This window comes from Ovis aries, chromosome 15 (assembly GCF_016772045.2).
Source record: "Ovis aries strain OAR_USU_Benz2616 breed Rambouillet chromosome 15, ARS-UI_Ramb_v3.0, whole genome shotgun sequence".
NCBI lineage: Eukaryota > Metazoa > Chordata > Mammalia > Artiodactyla > Bovidae > Ovis > Ovis aries.
Window position 1 is genome coordinate 32,908,927 of NC_056068.1, and position 20,073 is coordinate 32,928,999.

At 43.5% G+C, this 20,073-nt stretch overlaps 1 long non-coding RNA gene across 2 annotated transcripts in view; it reads right to left on the reverse strand.

The window, feature by feature from the left end:
- LOC121816640 (uncharacterized) overlaps positions 1-19,718 on the reverse strand; it is a 120,602-nt gene extending 100,884 nt beyond the window's left edge. The window contains exons 1-3 of one of the 2 annotated variants that reach the window (XR_006056292.2): positions 19,307-19,718; positions 18,453-18,575; positions 16,863-16,996 (exon numbers count right to left, since the gene is read on the reverse strand). This is a non-coding gene — a long non-coding RNA (uncharacterized LOC121816640). Of the gene's footprint in view, positions 1-15,745; positions 16,997-18,452; positions 18,576-19,306 lie in introns of those variants that run through there. The other variant, XR_006056293.2, reaches the window with a different exon arrangement.
- Between the last annotated feature and the right edge of the window lie 355 nt (positions 19,719-20,073).

Here is a 20,073-nt window from a genome sequence, read left to right on the forward strand (position 1 = left end):
TGCTGCAACCAAAGACCCTGCATACTGCAACTACGACCCAGCACAGCCAAATAAATAAATAGAAAATATATATCAAAAGAAGCATCAGAGTTATGGACCACTTGAATGCAACCACATCATTCCATCACTTATAGACCTTAAATGGCCAATGGTTTCCCCCTGACTACAGAGTAAGGTCTGAACTCCTTAGTAAAGCACACAGGGCTCTTTAGAAACAAGACATGACCACCTTCATGTCTTATAATCTCTCTGTTCTCCAATACACACTAAACTCCTCCCAAATCCCTAAATAGCCTGTGCTGTTTCCTCTAGTCTAAATGACCTCCTTCACTTCTCTGCCTGGTAAGCTATGACAAACAGTGTATTAAAAAGCAGAAAATTCACTTTGCCAACAAAGGTCCATACAGTCAAAGCTACGCTTTTTCCAGCAGTTATGTACAGATGTGAGAGCTGGACCATACATAAAGAAGGTTAAATGCTGAAGAATTGATGTTTTCGAATTGTGGTGCTGGAGAGGACTCTTGAGTCCCTTGGACTGCAAGGAGATCAAACCAGTCAATCCTAAAGGAAATCAACCCTGAATATTCATTGGAAGTCTGATGCTGACGCTCCAATACTTTGGCCACCTGACACAAAGAGCTGACTCATTGGAAAAGACCCTGATGCTGGGAAAGACTGAAGGCAAAAGGAGAAGGGGGTGGCAGAGGATGAGATGATTGGATGGCATCACTGACTCTAATGAACATGACTCTAAGCAAACTCTGGGAGACAGTGGAGGACAGAAGAGACTGGCATGCTGCAGTCCTTGAGGTCACAGAGTCGAACATGACTTAGTGACTAAACAACAGCAAGATCCTTTTTAAGAGCTGGTGGTTCAGGTGGTGAAGCATCTGCCTACAATGCGGGAGACCCAGGTTCGATCCCTGGGACAGGAAGATCCCCTGGAGAAGAAAATGGCAATCCACTCCAGTACTCTTGCCTGGAAAATTCCATGGACGGAGGATCCTGGTAGGCTATAGTCCATGGGGTCGCAAAGAGTCAGACACGACTGAGCAACTTCACTTTCACTTTCTTTCCACCAGAAAATGATGTCTTGGTGACACCTTCAGTGTTGTCTCACAGCCACTGTGGAATGCTTTCAAAACATACAGCAAGTAGAGCAAACATTAATCTGTTTACCTATTCAAGAAACAATAATAGGACATCTATTATAATGCCAGTCATTGTGCTTAGGTATTTGGAATAAACAGATGAAAGAGGCGAGATTTCTGACTTCACAACACTCACAAACCAGTGGTAAATATGTCAAGAAATAATTGCCATTCGGTGTTAGTAAGGTGCTACATGCAAGTTCCATACTTCTTACAAAAATGGGGGTTATTATTTCAGCCTCTGCAAAGGGCAAGGGACCCAAAAATGAAAGGTTTTGACTAGGTCTTAAAACATGAGTAGGAGCTAGCCAGGCAAATGAAAGAGTCTGAAAAAGAAAACTAAATGAAGCATATCTGGGGTGTAAAGTAGCTTACACAGAAACAAGAGCGCATTGAGGGCAGAGAGCAGTCCAGATTGGCCCGAACGCTGTATGATGGTGCTATGTAAGAGAGAGGTTTAGGGATGAGATAAGGGCTTCCCTGGGTTGCTCAATGGTACAGAATCTGTCTGCTGATGCAGAAGAAGGAGATGAGAGTATGATACCTGGGTTGGGAAGATTCCCTGGAGGAGGAAATGGCAACCCACTCCAGTATTCTTAGCTGGAAAACCCCAAGAACAAATGAGCCTGGAGAGCTACAGTCCTTGGGGTTACAAAGAGTGGGACACGACTGAGCACATATGCACATATGACAGGGCTAAGATGCAGGCTGGGATCAGAAGACAGGTCCAAGTGTTTAAAATATTTGCTATGGCACTGAGAAGAAAGTCAGCAACATTTAGGAAGAGTGAACTGACCCAAGACCCAGCCACAGCAATGAAGGACAAGCAAAAGGAGATCAAAATCAAGTATCTGCCTATTACTGATCTACAGACACTGTGGGTGTCAATCAAATCCAGTCTGAGAGGCAACACTGAGGGTATACAGATGGGGGTGGGGTGCACAGAACACGGAAGGAGAAGACTTTACAACACCAGGGCCGTCAGTGTAGTTGTGTGTAGGAGCAAAGGTCAAGGTCTCAGGGAACAGGAAGTCCATGTGGAAACACGGAGAAGTCCAGCCTCATTCTGCTGAACAGCATCTTGCTGCCCTCTCGTTACTGCAAAGGGGAGGTAGGCCTTCCTTGATGGCAAAGAAGTCAGGCTGCCCTGAAAGGTGCAGTTCTGACACTCAGGAGGCACCTGCCCCGAGAGGCCAGTGGGGCAAAGACAAGTCTTGAGCATCTGGGAAATGACAGAGCCTTAGACCCCTTCCTCAGCCTCTGGATAATAAATAGTGGCCATTGTAGGGTCTGTGACCCTCATTTTTATTTTATCATGAATGTAGGAAGACAGACAGGGAAGGAAAATAATGGTGGCTAAGATGGGAAATCGTGTAGACCAGGAGACTGCACCTAGGTAGTTTTGCATTTGTGTGTTTTAAGACTGCATGCATGCAGCTGAAGGCCCCAGTCAATATAGAACAGGGAAAGACAGATGGCACAATCAAAAGAATATTACAGTTCTTCATCAAGTCCCCATAGCAAGCTGCTTTCTTGTGTCCTGAGAGAATATATCTCGTTCATTTATCCCATGAGAAAATGAGCTCCTTGAAGGTAACAGACACATCTTCCTCAAGTAGCACAGTGCCTGGCATGGTGAACACTCGATAATAAATGCTAGTTTGAAATAAAGAATACGTATGCAATCCTAGGATGGCAGAATTAATGGTGAAGTTCCCACAGATACCACAGCTCAGGCTGAAGCTCCAGAAAGTCTTGTACAGTCCCAGCTTTGTCCTTCATTATAAACACTGCAAACGTGGACAAGAGAAACACTGTTAATTTTGGAAGCAGATGAAAATGATTTTAAATTAGAGCTGTGCCATTTTATTTGCTTGGGCAATTTATTCAAATTGCCTAAGATTCCATTTCTTCAACTAATGTGCTAAGTTGCTTCAGTCATGTCTGACTCTTTGCAACCCTATAGACTGTAGATCTCCAGATTCTTCTGTCCATGGGATTTTCCAGACAAGAATACTAGAGTGGGTTGCCATATCCTCCTCAAGGGGCTCACCAGTGCCACCTGGGAAGCCCTAATATATTAAGAAAAAAGTATATTAAGATAAAAATAACAATACTCTTCCCACTAAACTGGTGAGTATAAGAAATCATACATGTAAAGCACCATAGCACAGGATGAAGCAAATGGCAGATCCCCAAGAAATGGTAGTGGTTGTGACTATAACATGGTGTCTTCTTATGACAAGCTCTGAACCACCAGAAAATCCTGAAGCCTTAGTGGATATTTTTATCCACCAAGCAGTTCTTTTGTAGGACTTAGGACATGGAGAAGGCCTAGGCCCAACTAGAGTGCTTGTGTCCAATTGTGCTTGGTTGGAACACACAGATTTGCACTTGTACACTGACCTGGCAGTAACAGGGCCTTTTTCTGAACTTGAAATAACGTCAGTGTGGAGGTCTGTGTTCCTGTGTCATTCTGTTATTGCTGGAGTTCGACACAGTAAGCTAGGAAATCCGCACAGCAAAATCAATTACGGCAGTTACACAAGTATTTTGACATCTAAGACACAGCACAATATTACAGATCCAGCTTGGAGGATTATAAGTAGTAAAGGAAAGAAGCAGGGCAAAAATCAGTCTACCTCATGGCTGAGGTTGCTGGTAGTTGAGAGGCATGCTCAATCCCTTAAAAGTCAGGCAGAGCAATCACTTAGCATCAGTTCCCTTCCGTTTGTTGTTATTGTTCAGTCAGTAAGTTATATCTGACTCTTCGTGACCCCATGGACTGCAGCATACCAGGCTCCTCTGTCCACTATCTCCCAGAGTTTGCTCAAATTCACGTCCATTGAGTTGGTGATACTATCTAACCATCTCATCCTCTGCTACTCCCTTCTCCTTTTGTCTTCAGTCTTTCCCAACATGAGGGTCTTTTCCAATGAGTGGCGGCCAAAGTATTGGAGCTTCAGCATTAATCCTTCCAATGAATATTCAGGGCTGATTTCCTTTAGGACTGACTGGTTTGATTTCCTTGCAGTCCAAGGGTCTCTCAAGAGTCTTCTCCAGGGCTACAATTCAAAAGCATCAATATTTCGGCACTCAGCCTTCTTTATGGTCCAACTCTCACATCCTTATGTGACTACTGGAAAAACTATAGCTTTGACTACATGGATCTTTGTCGGCAAAGTGATGTCTCTGCTTTTTAATACACTATCTAGGTTTGTCATAGCTTTCTTTCCAAGGAGCAAGCATCTTTTAATTTCATGGCTACTTTCCACCTGTGAAATAATCCCTTAGAGTTGGATTCTGTTGCTTCAATAAAGGGGAGTAACATTCAATTTCAATATTCCCCTGGGTTAACAGCCACATTTAAGACACTGATTTCAGCCCAAAAATGGTTGACCAAGACACAGATATGCCCTTGTGGCCCGGGGCAATCTTGAGTGTAAGGCCCAAGAAGTCAATTTGAGGAACCAGGGACCTGCAAAGGCATCCTTTTTTCCCAGCTTTCCACTGAGTGTGACGGAGTGAAACAAGCTCGTTCTCTTTGTGATGATAACTCTAAAATATGTTTCTGTAGCCCAGACCTAAGGTCCAGAGCCTATATCTTCACCACCAGGTAAATTTGTCCATGTGAATCTCTCAATTCCCCAAATTCAGCTTTTCCAAATTAAACCATCACAATAGCATGGATTCCCAAGCAGTTTTCTTTTGAAGTTACTTAGATTACTGGATTTTCCTAACTGGTCTCTCTTCCACTGCTTTTATAATCTTTCTGTCCATTCTCCAGCAGCACTCTTTATATATAAAGAACACACCCAATAATGCCACCACCAATAACCCCCATTACTTCTGGGATAAAGCCCAGACTCTTAGACATGGGGTCTAAGGATCATAAGACAAAGCCTCTGTTTAACTGCATCTTCACCCATCATTCTCCTTGGCCCCCTCCCCCCACAATCTCAATGTTGAAAGCAACATAGCACAATTATACTATCAGTTCCCCAAAGTTCTCATACCTTCTCTTGGGTATGACCATCATATTATGTTTCCACATACTAATCCTTCATAGGGTTGCTGGACAGATTAAGAAACAGATACAAAGTGCTTATAACTGTACCTTTTTTGTTGTTTTTAGTAGAAAGACAAATGTAATTCATCTGTTGAAAAACAACAAAAAAAGACAGTATATTTTATGTATACTTAAAACTATGCCTAGATGTATTCAAAGTGATACTCACATGGCTTTTTTTAAAAACCTCATTTTAATAAAAAAAAAAAAAACCTGTCTATCCAGATATGTAAGCATATACTCAGATCTATAAATGGATAAAGCTATATTCAAGTCTAGAACAATATACTCCAAACTCTCCCATATGCCCTAACCACCAACTCTTGACAGTTTGTGGAGTTTTCTCTTCCATATGTTTTCTACAGTATTTTTTAGTTAATTTTTATTGGAGTATGGTTACTTTACAATGCTGTGTTTCTACTGTAAAGAGTCAACTATACATGTATTTCATGTATATACATATATTTCATGTATTTATATCTATATCCATTTCAAGATGTATACATATATTTCCTTTTCTGGATTTTTCTCCCATTCAGGTCACCACAGAGCACAGAGTACAGTTCCTGGGCTACACGGTAGGTTCTCACTCGTTATTTCATACATGGTATCAATAGTGTGTGTATGTCAATCCCATTCTCCCAATTCATCCCACCTTCTCCGAACCCACAAAGGGCTTATAATTGTACTCTGAACATAGTAAGTGCTTACATAAAGGACTGACAGAACAGAAAGGCAATGCTTGGTATGACAGCAGGGGAAAAAAAAAAACAGTGAGAGACCTTGCCAACACAGATCTAAACTAAATAGGAAGCTTAATGGAAATGATCAAATCTGCTTTAATTTTTTCAATTTGTTTTTCATGGGTCACCTCCAATGACTGGTTTGAGATAGGGAGAACACAAGCATATTTCAGAAATAACAGCTAAGCATTACTGAATAACTCATCCTCTCCATCCTGTTGTCTAAGGCTAAGCACAGAAATGGAACAAAAGTAACAGGAGTCCAGAGATGAAACCACAGCTCCCTCTGTAATAAATTACAGCAAATGCAGGAAACGGTCCAGCTAATGTGAAGGTATCTTTGTTCTTGAAGCATTCTATCACAGAGCAGACAAAGGTCCAGGTGGTTTAAGGAACAGGGTGAGTGATCTTTATAAACAATTTACATTTTTTCTATGTCAAATAGAATTATTCATAGTATGATTTAGGGAAAATAGTCAAGGCTAGGTCAGATGTTATCCCAGACCTACACACAGAGTAAGCTACACTGTTAATTCATGTGACAAAGGTTGACTGAATATCTACAAGTATTGGGCGCTGAGAGACATAAATAACCAATTACCTGCTTTTAAGGAGCTCGGAGTTGGTGACCGAAATAAGCAAAGCACAAACTAGGACAATGCACTTTAGATACAGATACACAGATAACCCCATGGGGAGGGAGCCGAAGGAGTTCAGAGGGGATGAACCTCTGGTTTTGGATGGTCAAGACATCTTTACTAGAAGTGGTGATGCTTCAGCTGAATCCTGCAGAATACGCCAGGCAACAAGATTTAATATACCAGGCATCAAAGTGCAAGAGCAAGAGGCGTATGGAATGACACAGAGGTACAAAAAGGATGAGAGGGGAAAGCAGCTAAAGAGACTGAAAACGGAGGTAAGCACAAACTCATACAGCATCTCTTAATTTCTTCTTTTCCCTTGTTTTTTTGAACCTTTTATTTTCTGTTGGGAGTATAGCCAATTAACACTGTTATGATAGTTTCAGGTGAACAGTGAAGGGACTCAGCCACACATATATATGTGTCCCTTCTCCCCCAAAACTCCCCTCCCATCCAGGCTGGCACATAACATTGAGCAGAGTTTCATATGCTATCCAGTAGGTCCTTGTTGGTTATCCATGTTAAATATAGCAGTGTGTTGTACAAAGTCTTGATTGTGACGTGAAGGACTCTGAACTGCATCCAAGTTGAAGAGAGACCATAAATACTTTTAAGCGTCAACAGTGAGATGGGCAAATGTGAACTTCTAAACTATTATTCAGGCTGCCATCTAGAGTCTGGATTGGAGGGCGATGGAGAGGTTTGTTTCCAAGCTGTTGTAGTAATCCAGAAAAGCACTTTTAATGACATCCTGGACATGGATCAGAGACAAAAATGGAAATGAGGGGACAAAAGTTAAAAGGGAATTTCTTTTTAAAAAGTACTGACTAATGGATGTGTTATTCTCTGAAGTAAGGAATTCAAGTTGAAAACCAGTTTGGGGAGAGAAAAGATTAAGCTGGATTTGGACATTTTTAGTTTAGGGTGTCTGTGAAACATCTAAGAAGAGATAGGCAACAAACTGTTGGACATCTGGACTTGGAATTCAAGAAAGGGGTCCACGATGGATATAAATTTGAGAGTCATCACCAAGCGGAGCTGGCTGGAGCCATCAGAGAGAATGAAGGAAGGACCAGAAAAGCCCCTGGGAAAATGTGACGCTTAGAATTTTAGGTGGATGAAGAGAAAAAGTTCATGGAGAGGCCTTCACAGTCATCACGAGAAAGGATGAAAGAAAAGCACAGGAGATGAGTAGCCACAGCATGAGGACAGCTTCAAGAAGGAAGACCTGGCACAGAACTGGCATGCAGGAAAAAGTGACGAGAAGAACGCAGAGCCTCACCCACCTCGTCTGCCCTGAACACCCAACCTATGTGGCCCACCCTTCTGCCTGTCTTCCTGCCGCACTAGTCACTTTCTAGTCTACCAGCCTGTTTTACTGTATTCATCACATTAGTTCCAGCTAAAAATACCTTGCTTTTGTCTCCTTTGTCTGTATTTGTTGACAGAATAGCAGTGTCACGAAGGCAGGAAGCCTATCTATTTTGTTCCCCACTGTCTTCATTTGGATTTCTCAAGGCTAGATTCTGAAACTGGGATGTGAATGCAAGGAGTTAATTTGGGAGGTGATTCAAGGAAACATCAGGAAAGGAAGACAATAAGGAATGGGTGTTCAGACCAGTTACCACGGTGAGCAACTGGTGTGTAATTTCACCTGGAATGTTTGTCAGCCAGTGTGGAAGACACAGAGCTTTCCCACGTGGGAGAAAGGGTTGGGATTTCCATGATCTATCTATCTCCTACACCTAGGGGTCCCCAACCTCCAGGATCTAATGCCTGATGATCTGAGGTGGAGCTGATGCAATAATAATAGACATAAAGTGCATAATAAATGTAATGCACTTGAATCATCCCAAACCATCCTCCCCAACCCATTCGTGGAAAAACTGTCCTTCATGAAACTAATCCCCAGTGCAAAAAAGGTTGGGAACCACTGCTAGGTCACTACAGGAGGAATGCTGGGGGCTGGGGAAGAAGGGCTTTAATTTCCCAACACTTCTAGATGTTTGGTAGAATTGCTCCAGCAGCCAGAGAGAGCCCTGGGGTAAAACACCACATACAACAAAGGAAAGCAGAAGTTAGGACAGAGGGTCTTAGAAACAGTAGGTTCAAGGGAACAGGAGCATCCACTATAACTCTTGACAGCATCCACTATAACTCTCAGATCCCTGGAATGGAAAAGGGTGACAGGTACATTGTGAGCTTGCAATAGATGTTTGAATGAAAACTGCAATCAGTAACGGAATGAAGGAGTGGCCTTCTCCATCTCTGCCACATTCCCCTTGACTTCTACATTCCATCCATAATGGGCTTTTGACCAAGTCCTCATCTCAAGGAGGGGCTTCCCAGGTGGCATTAGCAGTAAAGAACCTGCCTGCTAACTCAGGAGAGACAGGAGACTCGGGTGTGATCCCTGGGTTGGAAGATCCCCTGGAAGAGGAAATGGCAACCCACTCCAGTATTCTTGCCTAGAAAATCCCACGGACAGAGGAGCCTACAGTAGACTACAGTCCACAGGATCGCAGAGAGTCAGACACGACTAAAGCGACAGTAGGTCACCATGGGGACTTCCCATGAGCTGCTCCTGCAGACTGATCCCTTTGCCATTAAATGTCACTTCCCTGTGAAGTCTTCTTAGCCTCCCTCCCAAAATTTTATGTCTCTAGGGTAAGTGCCACCTCGGCACCGTGTCACTGCCTTCCCTCTTGTAACACTCACCACACCTGAAATCACTGTCCACCTCATTCAGTGTGACTGTAATACCCAGCTTGGTGACCACCACATGGCAAGTTCAATGTCTTTCCTAAACAAGTAATAAGTTAGGGTTAAAGTTAGATGGTTATGTAGAGGTCTCGTGTAGGAAAGTGAAGAACTGAAACTGTAGCTAGAAGGAATACAGAAAATTGTTGACTAGAGACACAGAAAGATTCCAGGCAACAATGAAGAGCCAGTGGAGTCTGGAGATCATTAATATACAGAATACACAGTGGCACTGATCTCCATGAGTCTCTGTTTTCCACAGTTGTGCTCTGAAAAGAAGGCATAGGAGCTGTAGATGTGGCTGGGAATGCTGACACAGCACTGAGGCTTCCCAAGGGCAGGGCAGAGAGAAACTAACATGGCAAAGGAACTTGGGTAATTGAAAGTGATGTCCTACATAACTAGGCTGGTCTTGAACAGAAACACAGCCAGGATAGTAATGGGTGTGTGATGAAGTGGCTAAAAGAGATAAAAGACTGCAGGTCAGGACTTCCCTGGTGGTCCAGAGGCTAAGAGTCTGTGCTCCCAATGCAGGGAGCCCTGGGTTCAATCCCTGGTCAGAGAACTAGATCCTGCATGTTGCAACTAAGACCCAGTGCAGCCAAATATATAAATAAATTTTGTGTAAAGACTGGAGGGTTTGATGGGGGGAGGGGTGGCAGTGCCAAGAGGAATAAGGATAAAAGACTGGTTAAGCAATAGGATGTTAAAGTCAATGATTTCAGAGACAGAGGAAAACTTTGATAAGGAACACAGAACTTCAGATGTACCATGGTCAGGACTGAATTAATCTTCAGTTGGAGAAGCAGGCAGGAAATAGATAATGAAAGTTATGGCATTCATTCATCTTGTGATATCCCCTTAAAAACACTTTGTCTATCTGTCTACTACTCAAGGCTGTATCCCTAGCATCTCCATAAAACAACTGGAGAACTCGGTGATTACTCACTTCATGAATAAATGAAGTAACAAATGTGGCTTATTCTGGCTTAAACAAGCAAGGAAACATACTGGCCTATACACGCTAAAGTCACAGGATAAGGCAGTCTTCAGATATCACTGGGCTCAAGGATTAAATAATCAGGGCTTGAGTTTTCTCCATATACAGGCTTTATCTTCCATCATTGTAGCCTCAGTCCTGGGCTTCATGTGATAGCAAGATCTGAGAAGAGTACCTTTGCCAAAAATGCTACCCAAATTGATTAACATGTCCATTCCCAAACCAGTCACCAGGTACAAAGGATGTTTCATTATAGTTGTCTTAGGCCTGGATCACATGTTTTACCCTGATGGCTAGAATGAAGTCAACTTCACTCCAGTCCTAGAGTTTGAGATGGAGGAGAAATTAATTCTGATGAAAGCTGAGTTAATGCAAACTGTGTAGCAAAAACAACAGGGGCTCATAAGAAAGAGCATTGCCCATCTCTTCTTCCTAGCAGTGGGAAGCTGCTGAAAGATTTAAGGGAAGAAGCACGGTCCTATTTGTATTTGAGAAGAATCATCCTGGAACAGATGGAGGGCACACTAGCTGAGGCTAAGAGAAGAACGTGTAAGAGGACATCATTCAAATTCAAAATCCTCAACTATCAACATATCATTTCTTCTCTTTCCATAGAGAAGAAACCTCCACCTATAGGGCATAGCAATGAAAAAGACAAAGTCCTTGCACTCAAAGAGCTTTCAGTCTAGCGAGGAAGACAGATGAGAAAACAGGCATTTATATTAGATGTAACTACAGGAAGGCTTCTTGATGTGCCAGGAAGTGTCATCTAAGTCTTAAAGATAAACAGGCATTGACAGTGTCTGCAACCAGTGCTGTGTGCTGTCCTTAGTCGCTCAGTCATGTCTGACACTTTGCGACCCCATGGACTGGAGCCCGCCAGGCTCTGCTGTCCATGGTGATCCTCCAGGCAAGAATACTGGAGTGGGTTGCCACACCCTCCTCCAGGGAATCTTCCCCACCCAGGGATCGAACCCAGGTCTCCTGCACTGCAGGCAGGTTCTTTACCATCTGAGCCACCAGGGCCCAAAGACAACCAGAGATGACTGGAAACACTGCATATTTGGAAAAGCAATAATTTCCATACAGCAAGAACATGGAGTGCCAAGACTGCAGACAACAACGAGACCAGCTCATTAGGAGGCCAAATCTTAAAAGAGTTTTGCAAACCCAAAGTAAGCTGTTAGACTTCACCCTCGGACTTTTGTAGAACTATGAACATTTTAAAATCAGAGCGTGGTATTATCCAATCAGCATTCAGAAAACTCAGTCTGGCCATGTGGCATACAGACTGCAAAATGATACATGTGCAAGATCTTCATGAAAGACACTTTTAGAGTAATTCAGGGCAGAGATGGTGGTGCCCTCTACTAAAATGGTAGCAATGGGAAAAAAAAGTAGACAGATTGGAGTGTCTTAAACTCTAGACGCAACTGTACTTGGAAACCAGGATAACCATATAAAGGAAATAAAAGACAATTAGGAGTCAACAATGACAGTTAGAATTCTAGCTTGTATGACTGACTAGATAGGGATGCTGTTCCCAGGAGGAGAGCAGGTTTAGGGAGGAAATGAATGAACTTGCTTAAGGACACATTGAGTTTGAGACACCTATGGAATATCCATGGGGACGTGCCCTGGCTTGTCACTGGTTATGTAGATCTGGAGCTCAGGAGAGAATCTGCAATTGGAAACATACATTTGGGAGCTTTGAGCGGAAAAACGGTAGTCAATACCTTGAAATGGGTGAAGTCACTCTGGCACAATATAATGTTCAAAGAGAAGAATCCTGGCAGCAAAAGTCTAGGAAAAACTGCCATTTAAGGGATGACTGAGGACTGAGAGACATCAAGGGAGACCAGAAGAATAAGCCTAGGTGCAGTGAGCAGGAACCTGGTCTGAACAAGGGTTGGAAAGAAGTATGTACAAAGATATGAATGGAGCTCCTCAATATCCTGGATGAGGGGAATGAGGGAGTGGAAGGGGGACAGAATGAATCTCAGGTTTCCAGCTTGCATGAACAGCTGGCTGGCCAGAAGAAGGAAGAAGAAGTTAGGTTCTAGAAATAATTGTTTGACATACTAGTGAGACAGCCAGGAGAAGAAGTGTGGGCAACTGGAATTCAGAAGAGCAACTGGATAGCAGTCTAGCCTTGGAGGGAGTCCACACAGTGGTGGTGTTTACCATTAGGGGAGAAGAGATGGTCCTGGGGGAGCCATTAGCTGAGACTGTAGCCCTAGGAATGCTCTAATTTAAGGAGCAGGCAATGGAAGAGGTACCAGCGAAGAAGATTATAAAGAAACCAAGAACCGGGGAAACTGAGTCTGTCCTTCAGAAGAAAGCTTTCTCACCTGTAGCTCACACTGTGCTTTAGGACATTGGTCCTTGTTTATTTTTCTGCCAACCATTTCCTCATCTGCTTTGGGTCTTACAAAGTTTAATCACATAATGATTCCATATTTTCTAAGTTCATCTCAAAGCATATCAAAAGTCCTAGGACTCATAAGGAGTTCTTAATAGTTTCCTAACTCGCCTTTCAATAAAGGACTTCCATGGGTTAAAAGAAGTGGACCACTTAATCCAGAAACGCCTTAAATCTACTTCCATATTTGGAACCACTTCAATCATTAGGGTTGAGCAGAAGCACACAGCATCCTTCAAACACTGTTCCTCTTTCTTCACATGGTACTGTGAATGGCTCAGCAAGTGGGCCCATCATTTTCTTGCTAATTAATTTAGGTCTAATTGGTTTCAGCCCACACAACAGTGCAGGTTGTAAGAGAGGGTAACGGCCGTCATATTCCACTAAAAGTACCTGCCAGCATCAAAGCACCCACCATTAAGCAATTCACTACCAGGGGAAAGAGTGCTTAAGAGCTAAAGAAAAAAATAAAAGTGAATTAAACCCCCACCCCTTCAATTAGCTTTAGAAAAATCTCAGAGTACTCAGGACTCTGCAAAGCACTGGGAAGCTTCTTATCCTACTATCATCATTCTGGCATAACAGTCTTGCAAGGGGTTACCAAACATTCACCAGCCTGCATGCTGTGTATTGTTTAGAAGGATTTCAAGTTCTCCAAATGACTGGTACCTCTGTAGGTGCCACAACTAGGAATAGTCTGGCTTGTTATTTTATCCCCAGAGACTAACACAGTGTGTACAGACGCTGTACAGATACACAAGTGACTGAATAAAGAGAAAGAATGAGGGGGAAGAAAAGAGGGGGGATGGAACGACTGACTGGAGTTACTCCAATGTCAAAAGTCATAATAAAAGAGCATGATCTTTTATGTCAAAAGGTAAAGATTTCTAGTTATAAGTAAGTACTAGGGATGTAATACACAAAATAATAAATTATTTACACTGTTGTGTCCAGGTGGTACAATAGTAAAGAATCTGCCTGCCAATGCAGGAGACACAGGAGATGAGGGTTTGATCTTTGGGTCAAGAAGATTTCCTGGAGAAGAGCATGGCAACACACCCTAGTATTCTTGCCTGGAAAATCCCATGGACAGAGGAACCTGCCTGATAACAGTCCGTGGGTTTGCAAAGAGTTGAACACAACTGAGTACACACGTATGTCACATATGAAAGTAGTTAAAAGAGTAAATTCTAAGAATTCTCATCAAAATGAAAAATATTTTCTTCCATTTAATTAATTTTGTGCCTATATGAGATGATGGACGTTCATTAAATCTGTGGTCATCATCTCATGATGCATGTAGGTAAAATCATTATACTGTACACCTTAAACATATACACTGCTGTGTCAACTGTATCAATAAAACTGGAAGAAAAATCTAAAAGCAACAAAAAAAGAACATGACCTTTAAAGCTGGAGAGTCAGCCCCATCACCTACAAGCTGTGTGACGACAAACAGGTCCTTTAACCTCTCTGAATTGGTTTCCTTGTTCAATAAATGGGAATATGCCCGCATGACATACTTTAACGAGTTATAATGAAGTGGAATGGATGCATTTGAAAGCATTTTGTAAACAGTTAAAGAGCTGCTGCTATTAAAATCAGAACTCTTTCTGAAATCATTCTCTACTGATAGTCAGGTCATGCTCATGTCATATAATAATATTTCAGTCTCACTAGACTTCTGGTAAGACTCTTACCATGAGTGTAGGCCCCGAGTGTACAAAAAAGAATGCAGCCCAGGCCTTAAAGAGTTCCCCATTTACTGAGCGATCCCAACATGAAAACGGAAACTATAATTCAAGGAGTAGGAACATGCAATGGAAACCTTATAAATGAGCAGCTGGAAGTCATGAGGGAGGGGCAACCACCCTGCTGATCTGGAAACTGGGATGGGGGTAGTATTTGAACTGGGTTATAAGGAATAAAAGCAGCTCAAAAGGTGGAGACAGAACAGACTTCTGGTGCCTTCACAAAGAATATTTCACTATACAGACTTTTTTCAACTTTCTTTTGACAGTAGTACATATTTTACATTTGCCCATGTATTTACATGATGGAGACACAAGAGTCTGTGTTTTCTGGCTTTTTCCTAGCTTTGGAATGTTCCTTGATTCAACTTGATTTTTCAGGAAACAAAGAAAGGTACACAACTGGGGCAGAGAATAGGAGGTGGTTGAGAGGTGGGTTTTGGTAGATTTGGGCCAGATTGGGGAATATGTAGCATGTCGAAATAAGTGTCTCATTGTTTCAACCAAAGAGAATCACATCAGATTATTAAGAGGGATTGAAGTGATTTTTATTGTCACCAGAGAGCTAAGTCACGGGTGACCCCAACCAGCTGAGACCTGGCCCATCCCCCTTCACTGACTGTCTCCATGAACGATGCTGACCACATCCCAAGAACCAACCAGACAAGAAAAGATGGTTAGAATCTGGGGGACAAAGGGGGCACCTGACGTGCATAAGCTGGCCAAGTGGAGGTCAAGGCAGGATGCTCACGTCAGAATCTAGGTAGCAGAAACACCTGTGTGTTCTCTCTTACCTCCCCCAGCTCCCCCCGTAAGTCATGCTTCCACCACCCTGTACCACACAAGGTCCCACCAGCCCCAGGATTGAAGGCCAATTGTGTGGTGCTGTGACAGCAAGTATTTAAGAGGAAAATAAAGAAGCGACAAGCTGCGACACGCTATCATTAAGTAATCATAATTTCCTCCCTATATTACGACAATAGATGTCACTCTCTCATCCGGAAGGCAGGCCACGTATAGAAACACCATGTCAAAAACCTTTTCAGACAGAGAGAGGGGGGCGAGTGAGCTGGGTGTGGAATAGAATATTTTGATGGGTCCCATCCACCCTGTTTTCCACCCCCCAACTCCCACATGCTCTGATAAAAGTCAGATCTGTAAAGAACTTCAAAGCCTCCTCAGTCTGACAAACAGTTATAAAACAAGAAATTGGTAAAAAAAAAAAAAAAAAAAAAAATCTGCCAAAGCACATGGAGGAAGCAGAGCTGACAAGTGTTATGATGGTTCTGTTTTTGTAATCAGCAGCCCAACTGCGGGGCACTTCCTCCTCACGGGGAGCTGAGCCCCGGCTGTCAGCGATGGAGGAGGACAGAAAGGTCAGGCGGCAGAGGCGTGCGACGGGCCTGGAGCAAGCGATCGCACATTCTTCCCGGCTGGTTCTCATCCAGTCTGCATCCCAAGCCCACGGCCTGCTCCAGCCTAACTGTAACCTCGATGGCTCCCTGACCTCCTCCTTCCAGAAAGAACTATGTGAAAAATGGGAGCAGTCTGGCCTCCCCTTCCCTTCCTCTGTTTCATGGAGGGTTGGGGGTGAGGGAATACTGGACCACGAGGAAATAGCTCTGGAATCCAGGACATCTGGCTTCTATTCAGATCCAATCACTGACCTTGGGAGCATATTGAAAGCATTTGGCTGTCTCAACAGTCTAAAAGGAGCTATTTATCTCAGACTCAACAACCAGCCCAAACATATGCTTCCATTTGGAAACAATTGGAGGTAAAACAGAGTTCCTCTTTTTTTTTTTTTTTTTTAATAAAAGGAGGAAGGTGGAAATAACACAGGACTTCGAGTCAGAAGACGGACCTCCATTCCAACCACTGATCTGCCACTTGCTGGAGACAGCTGTGCAACTTTCTTTGGCTCCCTTAATCTCTTCGCAATTTTAGTTTCCCAATTGTCAGACCATGATTAAATTCCTGTCTCATGGAATTATTGAGGAAGAAATAATGCAATGCATCCTCAGGGCCTGGTGCAGTGCCTGGCATAAAGTCATTATTTTCCTCAGGCAAATGCTTAGCTGTGGTTTACTCACTGGGTATAAAAAACGCCTGTCTCATCTATCTCACCTGGTACCACCATGACTGTGTGGATAATGCACACCTGAGTGTTCAGTAACTTTTAAGTGCTTTGCAGATATGAGGGATTATAGCTGGGGCCATTTTGATGCCAGTTAAATTCTGGAAACCAATCCAGGGGAAACTGGGAATGCAAAGTTCCCAGACCATCCACAGACATTATGCGGCCAGGGTGATGACCAACTCTACCTCAGCATTAGTCCATCCATACCAGGTGATTATCTAGTTCTCCATGCCTTCCACGTAACACCTGTTGTGGCTTCTGCTGTCTTGAACGTGAGTGAGAAGCAGCCGACTTCTTGGAGTCCCACTAGGAAAATCTGCTAAAATACAAAATATGTGCTTGTCCAAGGTATAGTGAGAAGTGCTGCCATCTTGAAACGTGTTTTAGTCCATTCCCAGCGTGTTTGCGAGCTCAGCTAGAAATTACCTGAGACTCCTCTACTTTGGCCAATTGGTAGAACTCTGTGTGTCCCCATAAGCTTGGAATCATTTTGTTTGGATGGCTTTCCAAACATTTCCAAGCCATCAAGCCTCACTTCTCTAATCTCTAAGACTACAACATGAGAAACACTGGGCTGGATGAAGCACAAGCTGGAATCAAGATTGCCAGGAAAAACGTCAATAACCTCAGATACGCAGATAACACCACCCTTATAGCAGAAAGCAAAGACTAAAGAGCCTCTTGATGAAAGTGAAAGAGGAGAGTGAAAAAGTTGGCTTAAAACTCAACATTCAGAAAACTAAGATCATAGCATCTGGTCCCATCACTTCATGACAAACAGATGTGGAAACAGTGGCAGACTTTACTTTTGGGGGCTCCAAAATCACTGCAGTTGGTGACTGCAGCCATGAAATTAAAAGACACTTACTCATTGGAAGAAAAGTTAAGACCAATCCAGACAGCATATTAAAAAGCAGAGACATTACTTTGCCAACAAAGGTCCATCTAGTCAAAGCTATGGTTTTTCCAGTAGTCATATATGGATGTGAGAGTTGGACTATAAAGAAAGCTGAGCACCAAAGAATTGATGCTTTTGAATTGTGGTGCTGGACAAGACTCTTGAGAGTCCCTTGGACTGTAAGGAGATCCAACCAGTCCATCCTAAAGGAAATCAGTCCTGAATATTCATTGGAAGGACTGATGTTGAAGCTGAAACTCCAATACTTTAGCCACTTGATGCGGAGAACTGACTCATTTGAAAAGACTCATTGAAAGATTGAAGGTGGGAAGAGAAGGGGATGACAGAGGATGAGATGGTTGAATGGCATCACCAACTCAATGGACATGAGTTTGAGTAAACTCTGGGAGTTGGTGTTGGACAGGAAGGCCTGTCGTGCGGCAGTCCATGGGGCCACAAAAAGTCAGACATGACTGAGCGACTGAACTGAAGACAAGAATCTCTAAACCCTCAGAACAGAGGCTACATGGCTCAGTGGTCAAGACTCCACCTGCCAATGCAGGAGAAGTGGGTTCCATCCCTGAGTTTGGAAGATCCCCTGGGGAAGGAAGTGGCAACCCACTCCAGCAGGAATACTCAAAAAGAATTATGCTTTTGAAATCTCACTGACAGAGGAGCCTTACAGTCCATGGGGTTGCAAAAGAGTGAATACAGGACTAAACAATAGCAACAGTAATACATTGTATAATGTATAAGACTTACACATTATATTAGCATACTGATACAATTTATAAGACTCTCACTAAAGCGTTCTCATTTTATCTTCACAATCACCCTGTAATCATGTGTAACACTGCATAAGAGTAAACAGACTTACCAAGTGGCATAGAGGGGGCTCCTGTGCTCAGAATCCTCAGCTTCATATCACAGTTTCCAACCTCCCTGTGTGTCAGAGGTGGGTGTAAGGTATCCCAAGACAATAAAGCAACCAAGAGGAGCCCTAGGAAACAAAGTATTCAGTGACGATGCTCAACAATATTTTAAAGGATTTGGCCAGGTAAAATTATTCCTCAGACCAACCGCTACTGAACCTTGTGTCTGAAACAAAATATCAGCCCTTAAAACTGTGGAGGAAGCAGCAGGCCTGTGGTGGAAATACCTGGCCTTCAGACCTGGCTGCAACATCCACTGTGCTCCCCGGGGAAGCTGCACATTTCTGACTCTGCCTCAGAGGTTTGGTCCCCTGGGAAGTCAGCCTGACCAAGACACTGAGCAGACCGGTTGTCTGACCACCTGCCCCTGAGCTCGGCTCACAGCCCAGTGAGACTTTCCTAGGTTTCCTATCAGCCAGCCAGCCAACCAACCAACCAACCAAGTCTTCTGGGAGGACTTTCAGTATCACTAAAGTGTCAGGGCTTCCTTGATGGCTCAGACAGTAAAGAATCTGCCTGCGATGCAGGAGGCTCGGGTTGATCCCTGGGTCAGGAAGATGCCCTGGAGAAGGGAACGGCAACCTAGCCCTGTATTCTTGCCTGGAAAATTCCATGGACAGAGAAGCCTAGCATGCTACAGTCCATGGGGTCATAGAGTGCGACTAACACACACACGCAGTGTCAGGGTCCACTATGACCTTTAGCTCAGAAGAAAAAGCAAAATAAGGAAGTACTTCTCCATCCCAATCTAACTTGGATGTTGGCCCCTCTGGGAAGCCTTCTCTGAAGGCTTTCTCACCTCCAACTCCTCCCCTAGGCTGAGTAAGGCGCAAACCGACATATCTCCATGGTACCTTCCACTCTCCTGTAAGAGCTCTTGGTCAGTTACCGAATCGGTTTCGTTTCGCCGTACGCACACTAAGCCAAAAGGCTGAGATGCCGATGTCTGCCCCAAAGACGGTTTATTTGCAAGACAGCCAAGCGAAGAAGCAGGAGAACAAATTTGAAATTCACCTCCTGAAGGCAAAGGACTGGGGTAGTTCTGAGACAAGGAATAAAGCAGCAGGGTGCAAGGCGGCAGGAGCTCGGGGGTAAAGTGATGGGGAGGAGACCGTGATTCTCGTCCTGCGCAGGCACAGCTAAACCAGAGGCCTCTGCACGTTCTATGAGTGGAGTTTTCCGCACCCCGCCGGCAAAAGGACGCCGCGCATGCCCAGTTGGAGGGTCCCTGGTCCTATCCAGTCTGAACCGGCTCAATTTGAGTTGAACGCAGCTGACTTGATGGTCCTTGAAAACAACTGAAGTAGACGAGTGATTGTTGTGGATACGGGTTGCTTTGTGGACCTGCAGGTGTTAAAACGGCCTTAGTTAGTGAAGGTACTAATCCTTGAAGTTTTTCCACTGTGTTTTAAATGTCTGCGTATTTTTCGGTCGTTGCCTCTGCCTTGGGAAGTAGGTATTCTCTTGGGACCCTTTAAGCCCATGGCCGCTAGTATAACATCTCTTTTTTTTAATATATATTTATTTGGCTGCATGAGGTCTTAGTTGTAGCATGCAAACTCTTAG